This window comes from Protopterus annectens, chromosome 14.part0 (genome assembly GCF_019279795.1).
Source record: "Protopterus annectens isolate FY-2018-M chromosome 14.part0, PAN1.0, whole genome shotgun sequence".
Lineage (NCBI taxonomy): Eukaryota > Metazoa > Chordata > Ceratodontiformes > Protopteridae > Protopterus > Protopterus annectens.
In genome coordinates, this window is record NC_056748.1 from 371,637,290 (window position 1) to 371,653,253 (window position 15,964).

The window sequence follows — 15,964 nt, forward strand, 5'->3', positions numbered from 1 at the left end:
TTCCAACATATCTTTTGATGTTATTTCTACCATGTTTTTAAATTCCATTTTCATATTATCCTACTTTCTAGCTATCCATTCTGAAGAAATTTCTGTATTCCTTAATGACTATTTAATTATATCCAGTATCCATTTATTAGGTTCCTCTCACTTTAACAGATATGTAGAAACGCCCTACTGTCTCATTTTTATTTTATTACCCTGCATCTTTATCGAAGTTTTTATTGATGCATAATCTGATATAGTTATAGGATGTGTCTCAAAACTTTCAATTAAATACACACGTTCCTGTAAAATATACTTTCTAGTCAGTCTACCCTAATTATTATATCTTGGGGAATAATACATAAATTCTATCGGAGTTCCTGCTACTGAATTTAAATATTTCATACCATATATTCTCATATATTTCTTCAGAAATATTTACTTTATACTGTCAGTCCTTTGCTCTGTCAGTCCATGAGGCAGCATGCATTATGTTACACTGGCCATTTGAAATTAACTGTAACTCTATATCGCTATATGAGGGATATTATGGGAGTTTTAAGTCAACCTGACACCTTGCTGTACACATTCATAACACATTTTTTATAAATGCAGTTTTTCATTTCTTAGTATCGTGATTACCTCCTGAACTATGCATATGTTTGTGGGCACCACCCAGAAATGAGTATTACATTTTTTAATCGTTTAACATCTACATACCTTCACCTTCAAAGCAAAGTTCTCTCTCTTGTTTCTATATGCACTGCTACCCTCTTCTAACTCTCATGTATACTTATAAAATAGCCTCACTTATTCCTTCATTGTCTTGATATGAAACTTGTAAGTTAGATCACTCCCACTTATCTGTTTCCATTACTGCTGTCAATGCTTCCATTTATTTTTATATTTGCTAATTTGTATATTATTTATATTCATCTTACATATTTTTATAATATCAGTTTCCTTTACCACCTTCAATAGAATAGGTTCCTTCACATTTTAAACAAGAAACATCTTTATTAAATTATCACTTAGGACATAGGCAATCATGCATTTATAAAAATGAAAACAAACCATGCTGACATATTTTCAGGTTCAAACATACATCACTTATAATCTATCTAGTCATTATCAGTCAAACATTACAATACTCATTCAATTCCTGCCTTCCCTTAAACCTCATTCCTCCTTTAAAACATTATTCTGCATGTACTGCTCTTACAATTCTCATTTTTTTCTATGTAATTTGCCCTTTAACAGCCACCATAATTAGACTCAGCAAGGCTTTACTATGTCTAGGCAATTCCGATTCTGTATCACAGCTCAAAAAAAAAAATAATTTTCTTAGTTATACCAATTTGCTCACCCAGTATTTCTGATAGACTGCAAATAATTTTAAAGTCTGCCAACTTATTACACTCCCAAAAATATGTTCCCAATTATCTCTTTCTTTTCCATCACATCTCCAACATTTGTAATCTACCTGAGGAAAAATTATTTTGAGTCTGCTTGGGGGGTATAAAAATACCTGTGCAAACACTTCCAAGCAACGATCTTAAATCCTCTAGACTTTGTTGCATATTTGGGAGTCATACATATATCCCCCCATTATTTATTTGTGAATTGCGTATCCAATCTCTCTTCCCAATCCTTTCTAACCCCCTCTGCTTGATTCCTATGGTTATTATCCAATATTTTATATGCCTTACTAATTATCCCTTTTTAACAGCAACTTACCTTCTAGATTCTACTAAAATCTCTACCAGTGCTGGTATTTCATTTAGGGCTGCCTATGTCTTTCTCTTTGCTTATACTCTGATATTAATCCTTGATAGGGAAGGCAATCTCTAGCCTGCAGTCTTAATGATTTCTTGGTCTCTTTCCATTCTATTACCTTCCCCTTTCTAATTATTGGTTCCCAATACCTTGGTTCCTTTGCCAGTTTTCTCCAGTAAATTAAAGCCACGTTTTGTCTATACCCTGAACCCCTAATTGCAGTTATCCCTATTAGCAGAATCTCCTTTCTTTATCCCCATGTTGGCTTAGTTCTTAGAATACTTTCTGCTACTTTATGAATATAATATTCTATATGGTTATTGTTATTCTCTGTAAGGATCTACATCCATAATTTCAGTCTCTATTTATTTCTTGAGCTTCCCCCTGTTTTATCATCATCATTTTTCAATTTGAATTATAGATACCTGCTTGTTCTATTTATAGGAGCCTTAACTGTAAACCAGTTAATCCCAAACCATCTTGTTCTATTGGAAGGATCAGCTTATCTCACTTGAACCCTGCTCTCTTCCCCTTCCAGATAAAATCCTTCAACTGTTTATTACTTGCTATCCAGAACTTCTCCTCCAACTGATCTGTGTATAAAACTAAAGGGGCTAAAAACATTTTCACTGGTTGCATCTTGTTATCCATAACCATAAAACAGAGCTTCTAACGTCTCAGTTTTTGTAGGTTTCTGCACTTTTTTACAAGTTTTTAATTATTGCCTTCCTCACCTCATTCAGTAATAATGTCACTAATGCCTTAACATGTCTATGTTTATTAAGGCATCCCACCCATCTTAAGTTATATTCTGTCTCCAACACCAATCAACTCCTACTGTCATTCTAAGTAATGTCTGTAATTCTTCCTTAAAGCTCTCTAACTTTTGACATTTCAAAAAAATACTGCTAATCCTCCTTTAAATTTTTGTTACATCTCCAGCAGTTTTAGCAAGCCCTAGAAACATTTTAAACACTCTGTCTGGAGTGCAGAAATACTTATGCAAGCATTCCCAGGTGAATATTCTAAATTTCTTTAATTTGGTTGAAAAATAAGAGCCTTACAAACTTCATACCACATTACTCTATGTCCTACTCTGTCCACCTTTTCCATACCTGGATTTGTTTATCTCTTTGGTTTGTCTTACCAAATACCATAGCTTTATACAATCTACTGTATGTACTTGCCTTTGGAGTCCTCATTTTTACTAACTCCAGTCTCTGACTATCTTTTCTAGGTTTCCCTGTCCAGTTCTTCTAAGATAATATATAAACCTCTGCATTTCAATATATCCCTCCCTCTGTTTATTTATCAGCTCATATTTATTTATTTATTTTGTTTAAACTATGTGAGTTGGGATAGACTGACTGAGCAGAAGCCTATTTTCAACAGTGGTCCAGGAAGAAAAGCTCTGCAATGAGATAATGTATATTACATTAAAATATCAATAGGTAGACAATCAAAGAGGTATGTAGCATAATTTTGAAAGTAATACAAACAGGTATAGACCATAATTTCAAAAGTAACAGAAAGAGGTGACAGAAAAGGGGAAAAAGTAGGAGTAGGAATACAGAGCCACTGACATGTACAGATAAACAAACAGGATATTGGAGTGTCAGATGCAAGAACAGGTTCAGTTTTTGGTCAGGTAGATTTCTTTCCTTTCATCCTCCTCTCATCTAGTCTCAGTTGCTCTCAGCAGAGTATCTGATTTTCTCTAAGCCACCATCAATTCAGAATTGCAGTGTCACATTTTAATTTTAATGTTCCTATTCCAATAGTCCAAACTTTGTATTTCCAAAATAACAGCTCCTTAATGTTCATTATATGTAATACATTTCTATATATACACCCTGAAAATATCTATTGCTCTATAACTTACTCCTGTGACCAAATATTTAGTTTTTGTACAATTTGAGGACACTCTCCCTAGTTTATCACCATTTTGCTCCATTTCAGGTTACAGCTATTGTCCAGAATATGATACAGCAGTCTCATCTGAGCAGCTCTAAAATACTCTCTCAATTATAGAGCCTTCAATCTCCCTTCTTTTGGCTGGATAATTTTTGCTAACCAACTTTATGTCTGTTATTCTTCCATAAATATCTCATTGCTTCCCTTTCTAACACTCTCCAAAGCTACTTCCCATGCTCAAACAAGAAGGATTGACTTGTGTACAGTACTAAAGCACTACAAACATTTTTATGGCCTCTGTTCTTTAATCTTGGTCACTTTTGGTTTAATTTCTCCAAGTGCAATGGATTTGTAACATTATGAAGGGACTGGACCTCATTCCTAAATCAGGGTACAATCAGAACTCATGAAATTAGTATTGTTTCAGTCTTTGATGTTAGCTATGAGTCCTGTTCTCAACACCCATAAAGTGTCCATAATTTCCTTCTTCTGTAATTCATATGGGGGTGCATTAATTGGTAGCATATTTAAATACATTTGCAAAAAAAAATGTTTTATTAGTCCTATTGCTCCTAGTACTACTGGAACTATTTGGGTTTCTTTCTTCCACATTGCTATTGTTTCTGCTTACAGATCCTGGTGTTTTATGGCTTTGTGCCTCTCTCTATACATAGGACACTGTAATAACTGGGTGTAGCAATTTCAATGATCAGTGTTTCTTTTGTCTTTTTTTTTCTTGGGTTACTATATCTGGTTTTCATGCATTTATTTCTGAACTATCGGTAATTGGTGATCTCGTGATATAAACTTCAGCATTCTGTATAATGCTTTGTGAGTCATGTTTCCAATGCTTTTCAGCTACTTCTATATTGCAGTGCTTGCAAAATCCCCAAAGCAACAGTCTAGCCACATTATTATGTCTTTCAGTAAACAGGCCATCTGGCATGAATGCATCACACCCAGCAGAAAGATGTGTGACTGCTTCCAGTTTTGTTTTATAGATCCTGCATTTGTCTGCTTCTCATACATTTTCAAAGAACATTGCCAGCCAATGTGTATGTGGTCCGCTATTCTGGTCCACTATTATTAGCCTTTCATCTTTTTATTTCAGTTCACCTTTCATTAAACATTCCTGTGTCAAATCTTGGTCTACATGTGGTTGTTCCAGAAGATCTCAGTACTTGCCACTGTATTTGTGGACTTTCCAATATTTTTTCCTTCTTGTTTGATCCCTTTCCTTATATCCTTTTTTGGAACATTCATTTGCGGTCTGATTTTTATCTTCTTCTGGTTGGATTCCAATTCCTGCTTTATTCCAAAATGCTTCTGCTAAATTAAGTGAATATGTCATCTTAGAGTTGAGGTCATCAATATGTATGTAATCCCATGACTGACTACATGTATGGATCTGCTATTTCAAGGAGGCACATATACCCTTCAGAGCAAGAAATATATAATTTTGGTATACACTGATATTTATATATACTTTTTATTTATTTTATATTTAACCTTTGTTGACTTGGTTAGTTCTACAAGGCTAGTGGCCTTTTTTTTCAGGGGGGAGGTGGTATTTGAACTGCTATGGGAAATTTGGCTAGGATATGGGGGGCTTCTATTCTTTTTGGGAAATGTTGTTGGATTTTCACATCACCTGAACTATCACAAACTCAAGCAGAATGGACCTTTGCTTAACATCTCATCTTAAGAATGACACACTCAGAAGTACAGCACAACCTCATGCTGCACTGCAATTTCAGCAATCCATCTACCTGGCTGTGGGAATAGAACCCTTGTCGTCTGCACAAAAGACAAGTGTGCTATATGTTGCACCACTGACACTACATGCATAAGATCAGCATGAAGCAGTTTTCCTATTTTTGTGTCAAATTGATCCAATACTTTTGAGGCCAGTCAATCAGCATAACATTTTAAGTTAGAACAGGAAGATCAAATAGATTTATAGGGAGGACTTTATTCCTAGATGTCAAGGCAGTTTTCAATATTAGTTTTAGTCTACTAAAGTATTCATTACTGAGCTTTATTTTCATTTGTTCATGTTTTATTGCTGACCCTTCATCTATTCCCAAATATTTATACACTCCCTCCTGCTCAAGTTCCTTTATGTCATATTTCTCTCCCAGATGAATATTTTATTGGTGCTACAACTTTCCTTTTTAAATGTTGCTTTTGCACATGTATCAAGACCAAATGTCATTCTTATATCATCTGAGAATGTTTTAATTATTTGTGGTTGTGCTTTCAGCCCCTCATCTGATGAACTATATGATTTTAAATCATCCATAAAAAAGTAGACGAGATGTCTTTAAACATGTCTTTAAACAATGTTGGTTTCTGGGATTTAAACTTTAACCATAGCCTAATCTGTTAAGTAAATAGTTTAATGGGTTAAGGGCAAGACAAAATAGCAGTAGAGAGAACTAATAACCCTGGAATATCTCCCTCTGATTTTTTATCCCTGGGATAATAATTTGCTCTTTGTCATGGCTCACCTGCAAAGTAATTTGGTACTGTTTTACAGTCCCTGCAATGTAATTGGTCAATGTAGGGTACATCTTCTACATCCGTATGACTCCATGTTACCACATGAGCAATGAGTAGCCAGTGTGTGAAGTAAATTGGAGGACCATAACAGCCAGTCAACAAAATCAAACTTGTAACACTGGAGAACAGAGGAGGACAACATACGTTGTGATTTAATGGGTTTTGGATGGTGAAGAAAGAAGGATGTGATTACTTAAATTTGTGAAGACAAAGATGGCTGAATGGACTGTTTTTCAAAATAGCACTGGGAGAGAGACGTCCTACAGACTTCTGTCATTAAAATCTAGTATTGTTTATGGTTGTCAGACAATGTCTGGCATGAGTCTTTTTGGTATTAGGGGGCAGCAGATTCTGACACTGTTGCAGCAGCCTAGTTAAAGGATAATTATAAAAGGGAAAAGATGGTTGGTAAACCATGATTTTTCAAAAACTATTATGTAGGAAAGAACACGCTTTTCAGCTGCTATTAAGGATCATCAGTGGCACCATTTGAGATATATGCTGCCATTCCTGCAAGTAGTGAAGCCTTTTTATCCATACAGGGATGGAAATGTTAATCTCAGCTCAGTTAAATAAAGGCAATGATTGTCTTGAAATTACTGAGCTGGGGGAAGATTAGGAGTTTTAATGAACAACAAGAAGGATAAGTCATATTTGGTTTCTCTTCGGGTACATAATCAGATAACTGGGCAACAATGAGTTGTTCCAAGCTGTAGCTGATTATGGTGTTTCCATTGCTGCTACAAAGGATGATTGCTAACAGTATTGTTTATGGGAACATTTGTTGAAAGCAGTCATGGACAGAACATTTGTGCCCTCTTGATGTGCTTTATGACATTGGAAGACAGTAGGGTGCATCACCTGTGGTGAAATTAAGCTTTATATTCTTAATGAGCCTTCACAACTTATTTATCATGGGCATATTCAGCTATAACATTTGTTTGCAAACTGAGTGCAGTCCAAGATGCTGTGGCAAAAATGAATGCACAACATAACATGCTTCACATTGTAAAGTTGTGACTTTATGGTAAGCACCCTGAAGAGATTGTTGTTGTCAAAGAACATTAAGCCATAGGCTCCTTATTTTAGGTGGTTTCAAAATGTTTGTGGTACAGAGGGCCATAAAGTATACTTTTGTGTTTGCACTGTGTTTCAGTAACATCTGTCATATATGTTTGTCTGCTGAAGAGTAGTAAAATGATGCTTTCTACTGAAACATCTTAGTCTTCCATACTAAACAGATATGTACATTTGTTACATAACTAGTTTTTGTTTTAAAATATGTATGTCTGGTGTGATAATCCAAAGATACCTATTTCCAGGGCCAGTTTTAAGTAAACTGGCACCCTAGGTGGAAAGCTCCATGGCCCCATGCTGCTCAACCCATGTGAGCCCACTCACATCCCCGATTACTTTTTTCTGCCCTTTTTTCACAGTTTTTCTTATTCTTAATTTTTTCCTGCAGTTATTCATTCATTAAACATGTTCTATCTAAGCAAGGCTACTTTCTTTTTTTTTTAAACATTTTTATTTTGTTTTCATTATAAACATATGCGAATACACATATAACAAATACAAAAAAGCAATAACAAACTATTAACAACATTTACATTCATCCATGATAATCATTTTATCCATGAGAAGTTATCAGTATTTGTTCAAAAGGTTTCCCAAATTTTGCCATGGTATTTTTTTATGACTAATGTTATGAGTTCTATAACAAATGGTTTCCAGTTCTTTTTTACAAACAACTTTTGCTAAATTAATAAAATCTTTAAACAGCAAATCTTGTTTACTTTTCCAGTTCAAAGTAATAACTTTTCTGGCAATTGTAAGAAATGACCAGAGTAACTGAATCTGAGATTTAGGTATTACATTAGGTATAGGAACATTGAATAGAATTAGTGAGTTAGAAATATGGCAGTTATCAGACCATAAAGCATTTACAAAATATCTGAAGTCTTTGCAGTATTGAACAACATTTCTACATTCAATGAATATGTGAACTCAGTTGGCCTCTAGTAATTCATCATATTTCCAACATTTACTTCCACTGTTTTTGAGTATAAGACTTATTTTATGTGGAGTATAGAAACTCCTATTCATAAATTTCCATGTATACAATCTCCAATATAATGAAGAAGAGGTACCATATGTAGAATTCAATAACATTTTTTTGGATTCATCAGATATTTGTTCTCTATTAATCTTTACATAGTAATTCCAGAAATCTGAGTCAAACTTTAGAGTGTCTTCTCTTAGTATCTTATAGCTAGGTGAGATACTTAATATTTGATTATCTGTCCTTTCAAGACACCTAATAAAAAGTTGAATCAAACTAGGTGTAGATTCAGTCTCTAGGTTGATTGATGCTCTCATTTTGTTTTCTATAAACTGCCATAATGGGTGTATGTCTTGACTATTATTACAACTACATAAAAGTGAGTTTAGTAGTATAATACTCTTATTCTCAATAAACTGATGCCAGAATATCAAGTTATTTTCCTTTAATGTTTGCATCTCAATGATGTTGAAAGAATCTAGGCAATCAGGGGAGTATGCTCTAGGGAATATAAGAAATAAAAATTGTTTACTGTTATAATTACAATTATATTTTTAAAGTTATTAAATATTTGATTAATGCCATAAGAAAAAATATCAAACTTCTTATTAAATAAACAAAATTCACGTAAAAAACAATGAACCCTACTTGTTCCATATTGCTCCTTAAATTGATTTTCTATAGTTCTGACTTCAGTTATATGAATCTCATGTATTATTTTCCAGCCAGATATATAGGTAGGTGTGATCCACTGTAATATTACATTCATTATAACTGATTTGGAATAAATATCTAAGCTAGGGAATACTATCACATTACTGTTCCAAGCTCTAATATGCCATTTTTATGCAATCCTAGCTTTTAAGGGGAGCCATAAAAATTTAAGTAGCATAGAATCTAATTTTTTAAATAAGTTTTTGGGAGGTGGTAGTATCAATGACTGTATATAAAACAAAATTTTAGGTAAAATTATCATTTTAATTAGCGAACCTATCCTCCATTGTGAAAAACATTTTATTCCATCTTTTGATTAGTTCACTAATTGTGGTTATTAAATTATTGTAGTTTAGTTTAACAGACTCTTTTCTTGTACTGTTTATACTGACACCCAAATATTGTAATACATCATTCTCCCAATTAAACAGGCTATTCTCTCTTAGGTTTTTGTTGATCTTTTTGTTAATTAGTAATGTTTTGGATTTATTATGATTAAATTTAAGTCCTGAAATTCTTTCAAGCTTGCTTAAGGTATTTATAACATCAAGCAAAGAACCATCAATATCACCCAAGGTTAACAATATATCATCAGCAAATAATTGTATTTTAGGACAATAATCCTTATTAATTTGAAAGTCTTTTATATTTTGCTTGTTTCTGATATATGTAGCAAAAGGTTCCATTGAAAGAGCAAACAATAATGGTGACAAAGGACAACCTTGTCTAGTTCCCTTGAGGATTTCTAGTGGTGAGGATAGACACGATCCGATTTTCACACAAGGCTACTCTCTGATAATTGCGGAGGAGACAACTGCATTAAGCCATGGGGTTCTAGATGTGCTGAGGTGTATTTGAATTTTTTTAAAACATTTTTAGAACAAAAGCCATGATCAAAGAAAGAAATTTAGTCTAAATCTTCAGCTGCGTTTTTCCTACATCCTTTTGGCACATCCTAACTGAATGAGTCTACTCTGTAATAACTGCAGTGGAAATAACTATATTAAGCCATGAGGTTCTAGATGCTCTGAGATGTATTTTAGAGTTTTTTAAGCAATCTTTTCATCCCAATAATGGCCTGAAGTAAAATCATGATTAAGGAATGAAATTCAACCTTACTCTTTATCAGTGCTTTATTCTGCATCCTTTCAATGCACCCTGAGTAACCAAAGCTACCGTGTAATAAATAAAATTAGACTGGGGGAGCAGAAGCTATGGGATTATACATAGGTTCATAGGTGTGTACTAGGCTAATGGCCCTGGAGCCTTTACAAGCCTAGCCCTTAGGATTACCCTGGCATCATGCCACCTATTAGTTCCTAGTGCCTCTGTCGAGTAGAGCCACTGAAGTGATCCCCAGGGTGAATCTTCTATTTCCCATCCACTCATTAAGATTTCTCTTGAAAAGGGCCAGTGAGGTGCTCTGCTTGACATGTATGGGAAGTCTATTCCATAGCATGGGCAGTCTCATTCTTATGAACCAGCCCCTCCAGCATGTTCTGTTGATTGTGGTAATGAGGTTGAGGTCCCTGGAGTGTGTGGTGTGGAGAGATTGGTATTTCTTTAGATGTAGCATTTCTAACTGAGCTGGGTCAGACATGGCTTTGTAAGTCAAGCAGAGATCGCCTCTAAGTAGGTGATATGAGACAGAGAATAGCTGGAGATTTTTGAGTCTGTCCATATAGGACAAGTGTTTAAGGCCTAGGATCCTCTTTGGGATGTACTTTTGTGGGCTCTCCAGTTGTTGCAGGTGTCTAGTGAGGTACATGCCAAATGGGGCTTTGTACTCTATGACTGGCCTAATGAGGGAAGAGTAGAGGGAGACAATGATCTCTTTCTTCCTGGATGCAAAACCCTTAGTATTGAGATGTGCCACACAGAAGGACTTTCTGACCACAGTGGCAATGTGGTGGTCAAAAGAGAGGTTGCTGTCAACCTGTGTTCCTAGATCTCTTTTAATGCCTTCTGTGTTCAGTGGACTACCATCAATGTGGTAATTCAAGGGAACCAGGTTTTTCCCAAGGGGGATGACAACACGTTTTTTGGCATTGAGCTTAAGGCCATGGTTCTGACACTAGTCGTTGGTCTCATTAAGGCCTTTCTGTTGGATGTCAATATCACTTGGGGAGTTAATAATAGCTCCCAGCTTGCAATCGTCTGCGAATTTGGTCAGCCAGAGTCCCTTCATGTTGACCTGGACTTCAGAGAAGTAGATACCAAACAGGAGAAAACCCAGGACCGAACCCTGTGGGACTCCACTCGTGACTGGTCGACACTTTGACTTGGAGTCAGCTACTTTCACAATGTGAGTTCTATCTGTGAGCCAGTTTGCAAAAAACCTAGTGATATAGGGGTTGATGTCTAGCTTAGTGAGTTTTTCTATGATTCCTGAGTGGGGAATGGCATCAAAGGCGTTGGCCAGATCAAGGTAGGCTCTATGAACCACCTTACCTTCATCCACAGCTCTAATAACTAACTCAAAGAGGCATGATCTAGCCTTCACAAAACCAAGCTGTGTAAGATCCAGAGTTTGGAGATTCTCTATATCCTTGTTTATTAGGTCCATGATGATGCATTCCATAGCTTTGCATGTCAGGCTAATGGGGTGATAGTTCCCGGGGTTTGTAGTCACTCCTCCCTTGTGGAGAGGGGTGACTATAGCAGTGCGCTATTCAGTAGGGACAAAGCCTGAGGTGAGGCTGTGATTGAACAGGGTGCACAGTTAAGGTGCAAGTTCACTCTACAGTTCATGTAGAACACAGCTGGGGATATTGTCAGGTCCCATAGAAACTGTATTTTTGGCCTTGGACAGTGCTGTTTTAACCAGGTGTATATTAGAACACCTAATGTTTAGGTAACCGAACACCTAAACATCGATTTTTTAATATCGAAAGCAGAAAATGGCAAATGGCCGATTTAACGCAGAGAAAGATTTCCCTTGGCCGTTCGCCGAAGTTTGCTACTTCCCTACTGTTGAGCGATCTCGGAATTGGTATATTTAGTTGGGGATGTGGGGGGGCACAGCCCCCCATGTCTGGGGGGCTGTGGGGGGGCGAAGACCCCCAGTTAATATAGATGTAAAGTAATGTTTTCTGTGTTGTGGCCGAGGGACGTGTTTCCCTGGGACGTTCGACATTGTGCGGTTCGATATTAGAAGATCGATGTTTAGGTGTTCGATTACCTAAACATTCGATCTTCTAATATATACCCATTTTAATCTGTGCAGCAGTAATATTGGGTGCCTGGCAATCTACTAGTATTGTGATTGGTCCTTTTTTATGGGGGAAGGGGTAAAGTTGGCACTGAATCTGTTGGCCAGTACATTGACAGTATCTGTTGGCTTGGTACAGTAGGTACCATTGTGCAGTAGCTCATAGCAAATCTGGGTATTGCCGTGGAGATTTTTTACATAACTATAGAAGGCCTTGTGGTTGTCTTTACTATCTGCTGCAATTCTGTTTTCAAAGCTAGATTTAGAGGATTTGATGAGGGATCTCAACCTTTTGTTAAGGCTGATAAGGGAGTTTTTCCAGTCTTGGGACTTCACCTTATTCCCCATCAGTTTCCTCCTTCTATTGTAGAGTTTGTTTATGGCAGAGGTCCACTAGCTTGGATTCCTTTTTTTTTGAGGAGAGCATCTTGGTCCTATTGGGTATAGCAAAATTCACGCATTTGTGTTCATGTTCATACAGTGCATTGGTGTATGATTTGACAGTCATGCAACTATTCTCCATTTGCATGGGTGCCGTGAAGTTAACCACCTCTATTTTTAGATGCCCAGAGTTAGCTTTGGAGAAGTTTTTCATGGTGGTTATCTTTGTGGGGGGGGGGGTGGATTTCCAAGGTGATTAGTTTGTGTTCAGATCTAACCAGGGAGGAATTGACTATTGGTGTAGAGCAACGGTCGCCCAATTTAATAATGACCAGGTCAATGGATGCTGCTACCTCTAGTGCGGGTAAGAACGAGCTGGTCCAAGACATTGGAATTAATGAATTCCAGAAAGTGTTGGGCAAGTGTATTGGTACATGAGTAGTTTTCACAGTTAATGGAGGGGTAGTTGAAGTCGCCCAGTATGAGTGCTAGGTTGGACCTTAATATTCACCAGGGTGCTTAGGAATGTAGAGTGTGAGTCTTGGGACATGGGTGGGGACCTATAGCAGGCTACGACCTGAATCGCTGTCTTACCCAATGTTAGCTAAACCTGAAGTATCTCAGATGCATTATGTTGGGCTACTTGTCTGATGGTATGTACATCCTTTATGAAGATGGAACCACCGCCACCTTTGGAGCTTCAGTCCAAGTTCCGGGGCTGAAATTTGTGGAATGAGTAATAGCCTGGTAGTGCAGGGGTGCTTTCTGCTGCCTTGAACCAGGTCTTTGTTACAGCACAAATGTCGATGTTCTCCATTTTAAGGAGTGCTTTGAGTGAGTGGATTCTGAGATTTACACTTCTAGTATTGAGCAGCATGACCCTAAGATTGCATTTGTTTGTAGCGGTTATGGTGGTGATTTGGTCTTTGGAACACTGCCTAAAAAAGGCACTATAAGGGTGGCAAGAGCCTTGGCCAGTATCCAGAAGCCCAGGGGTGACAGATGCAGGCCATCTCTGGCAAAGCATCGAGGTCTGTCAATCATGTCATCCTAGGCAGATACTGGATCTCCTTAAATGACACCAGAGACTTAGCCAATTGTTGAAATCAATCATTTTCTGCTTGTACTGTGGTACCATGAGTAACTGTCAGCCCATTCTAGCATGCAGCTCTCTCCTTCTGGAGCATCACAATGTGGAACGTAAACACTCCAATAGATTGTTACATGTTCACTCCCTGCATATATCTATGTCACCATTCCCTACCAAAGCTTTGTTTCTCCTGATGCTTAGTACTCCTCTTTTCTATGTGACCTTGTGCAATGCGCAAAGTACAGGCTGTGATGCTGTGTATAATGTCACACATATGCTCCCTACACAAGTTATACAGTATAAAGGTGATGTATGGATGCATACACTCAGAAGTGAAAAGCCCCATAAGGAACAGAATACCCTCAGGGACAAAGGAGAACATGCACATCCAGAAGAAAAAAAGGGCAAAAGGAAAGGAATAAGGACCCCTTGGCCAGGAGGGTAACAAAAATACAGGGCAAGAGCTAGAACAGTGAGGGAAGGAAGAGGGATCAAATACTGCATCAGTGAAGAGAAGGGCTTTTACTGTTATGGTAATATTTTACACAACTGTACTATGTCCTTCCATATCCCTGTTGCAATATTCTTTACATGAGAGAAATTGAAAGCTTTAAGAGAAAGCCTGGAACATGGAAGGCAGAGAGGAGCCCTCTACAAACCCATGCAGGGCAGCCCTGGCAAAGCCTGCCCTGGCCCTGGAAATAACATCCAGCTTGTAATGTTTGGTGAAAGTAAAAAGAAAGGTCCAAGTAGCAGCCTCAAGGATGGAATTGGTATCCAAATCCTTGAAAAAAGTACCAGAGAAGACAATTTCCCTAGTAGAATGTGCATTTACAGGTAAAGAAAGACATCTGCCATGAAAAGAACAACAAAAGGAAATGGCCTTAGAAATCCAGGAGATGGTTTGTTTAGAAACAGCCAAACATAAAGTTCTGGAATGAAAAGAAAGAAATAAAAAGCTGTTCAAATTTGTGAATTACTTCAGTTTTATCCAAATACTTGAGATGTCTATGTAAATTCAAGGTGTAAAGAATCTTCTCATTGGCATTCCATGGAGAATGAAAAAAGAAGGAAGATAAATAGATTAAGTGACAACTTAATGGCCACCCTGGGCATAAAAGAAGATTAGTACGAATAGATACCTTGTCTCTATGAAAAACTAAAAAAGGAGGAACAGCCATGTGGAACAGGCTTCCTGGGAGGCCTGATATGAAAGATGCCTTTAAAAAATTGCTTGACCTTAAACCTAGAGGCAGAAGAGCATTCAAGGGCAGACAAGTAGAAATTGCTAATAGGCGAGCTTTAACTGAAGAATATGCCAACCCAGCATGGAGCAAATCACACAAATAAGAGAGAACCAGAAGTGCCTCCACAGATATGTGGATTCAGATGTCGAGAGGAGCACCAGACAAAAAACTTGTCCATTTAGACATTACATAGTTTTCTGGTAGTAGGGTGCCTGGCCTCCTGCAGAACCTGGAGCAGTTCCTCAGAAAAGAGGTCTCTAAAAGGGATCAAAATCCTATCACCCAATGTGTTTTTCTGAGATGTATTTTAGAGATTGTATCATTGAATCAAAAGGTTGAAAAACAATGATGGTCTGAACAGAAATCATGCATATGGAAAACAAATTCAATCCTCCTCCTTTATTTCAAGGAAGCAATAAGTTGTATCCAACTTTTAATGCTCAAAGCTAACCAAACACCAGTTCACAATAAACCGAGAAGACAAATGCTTGTGAGGATACATATATTGTAGCTGGGAATAGTACCCCTACCTACATCTCAAAATATGTAGTCACTTTGTGTATCCCTCAATGGTACTAAATTACAATTAAAATTAAGGCACAAATGCCTACAGTCATATTTCACGCTACTGCTGTTATATTTATATAACTCATGCCTCTTCACCAACATCACCCCAAAACAGCCACCTTCTGTGTACCCTTCTGCTGTCAGACTGAGAAAAAAACTGCAAAAACAAATAGAACATAACATATTTGCTGTCAGACATATGTAAACAGCATGCTTATTTACTCTTGCCCAAAAGGTAGCCATGGGTATATGCAACAAATGCTTGATTGTCAGGAAAATGAAAAAAATGATTACAATACTGTTCCAATAATGTTTCCAACTTCTTACTTCTACAGGCAGTACAGTGTTCCTATATACGTTATAAGGAACCTCCATTAATTCCTCTGAAGTTTGTGAGGAAAATTAAAGAAATAATGACCACATTGTTCCCAGTTCAACTCAAGATATAATGACCA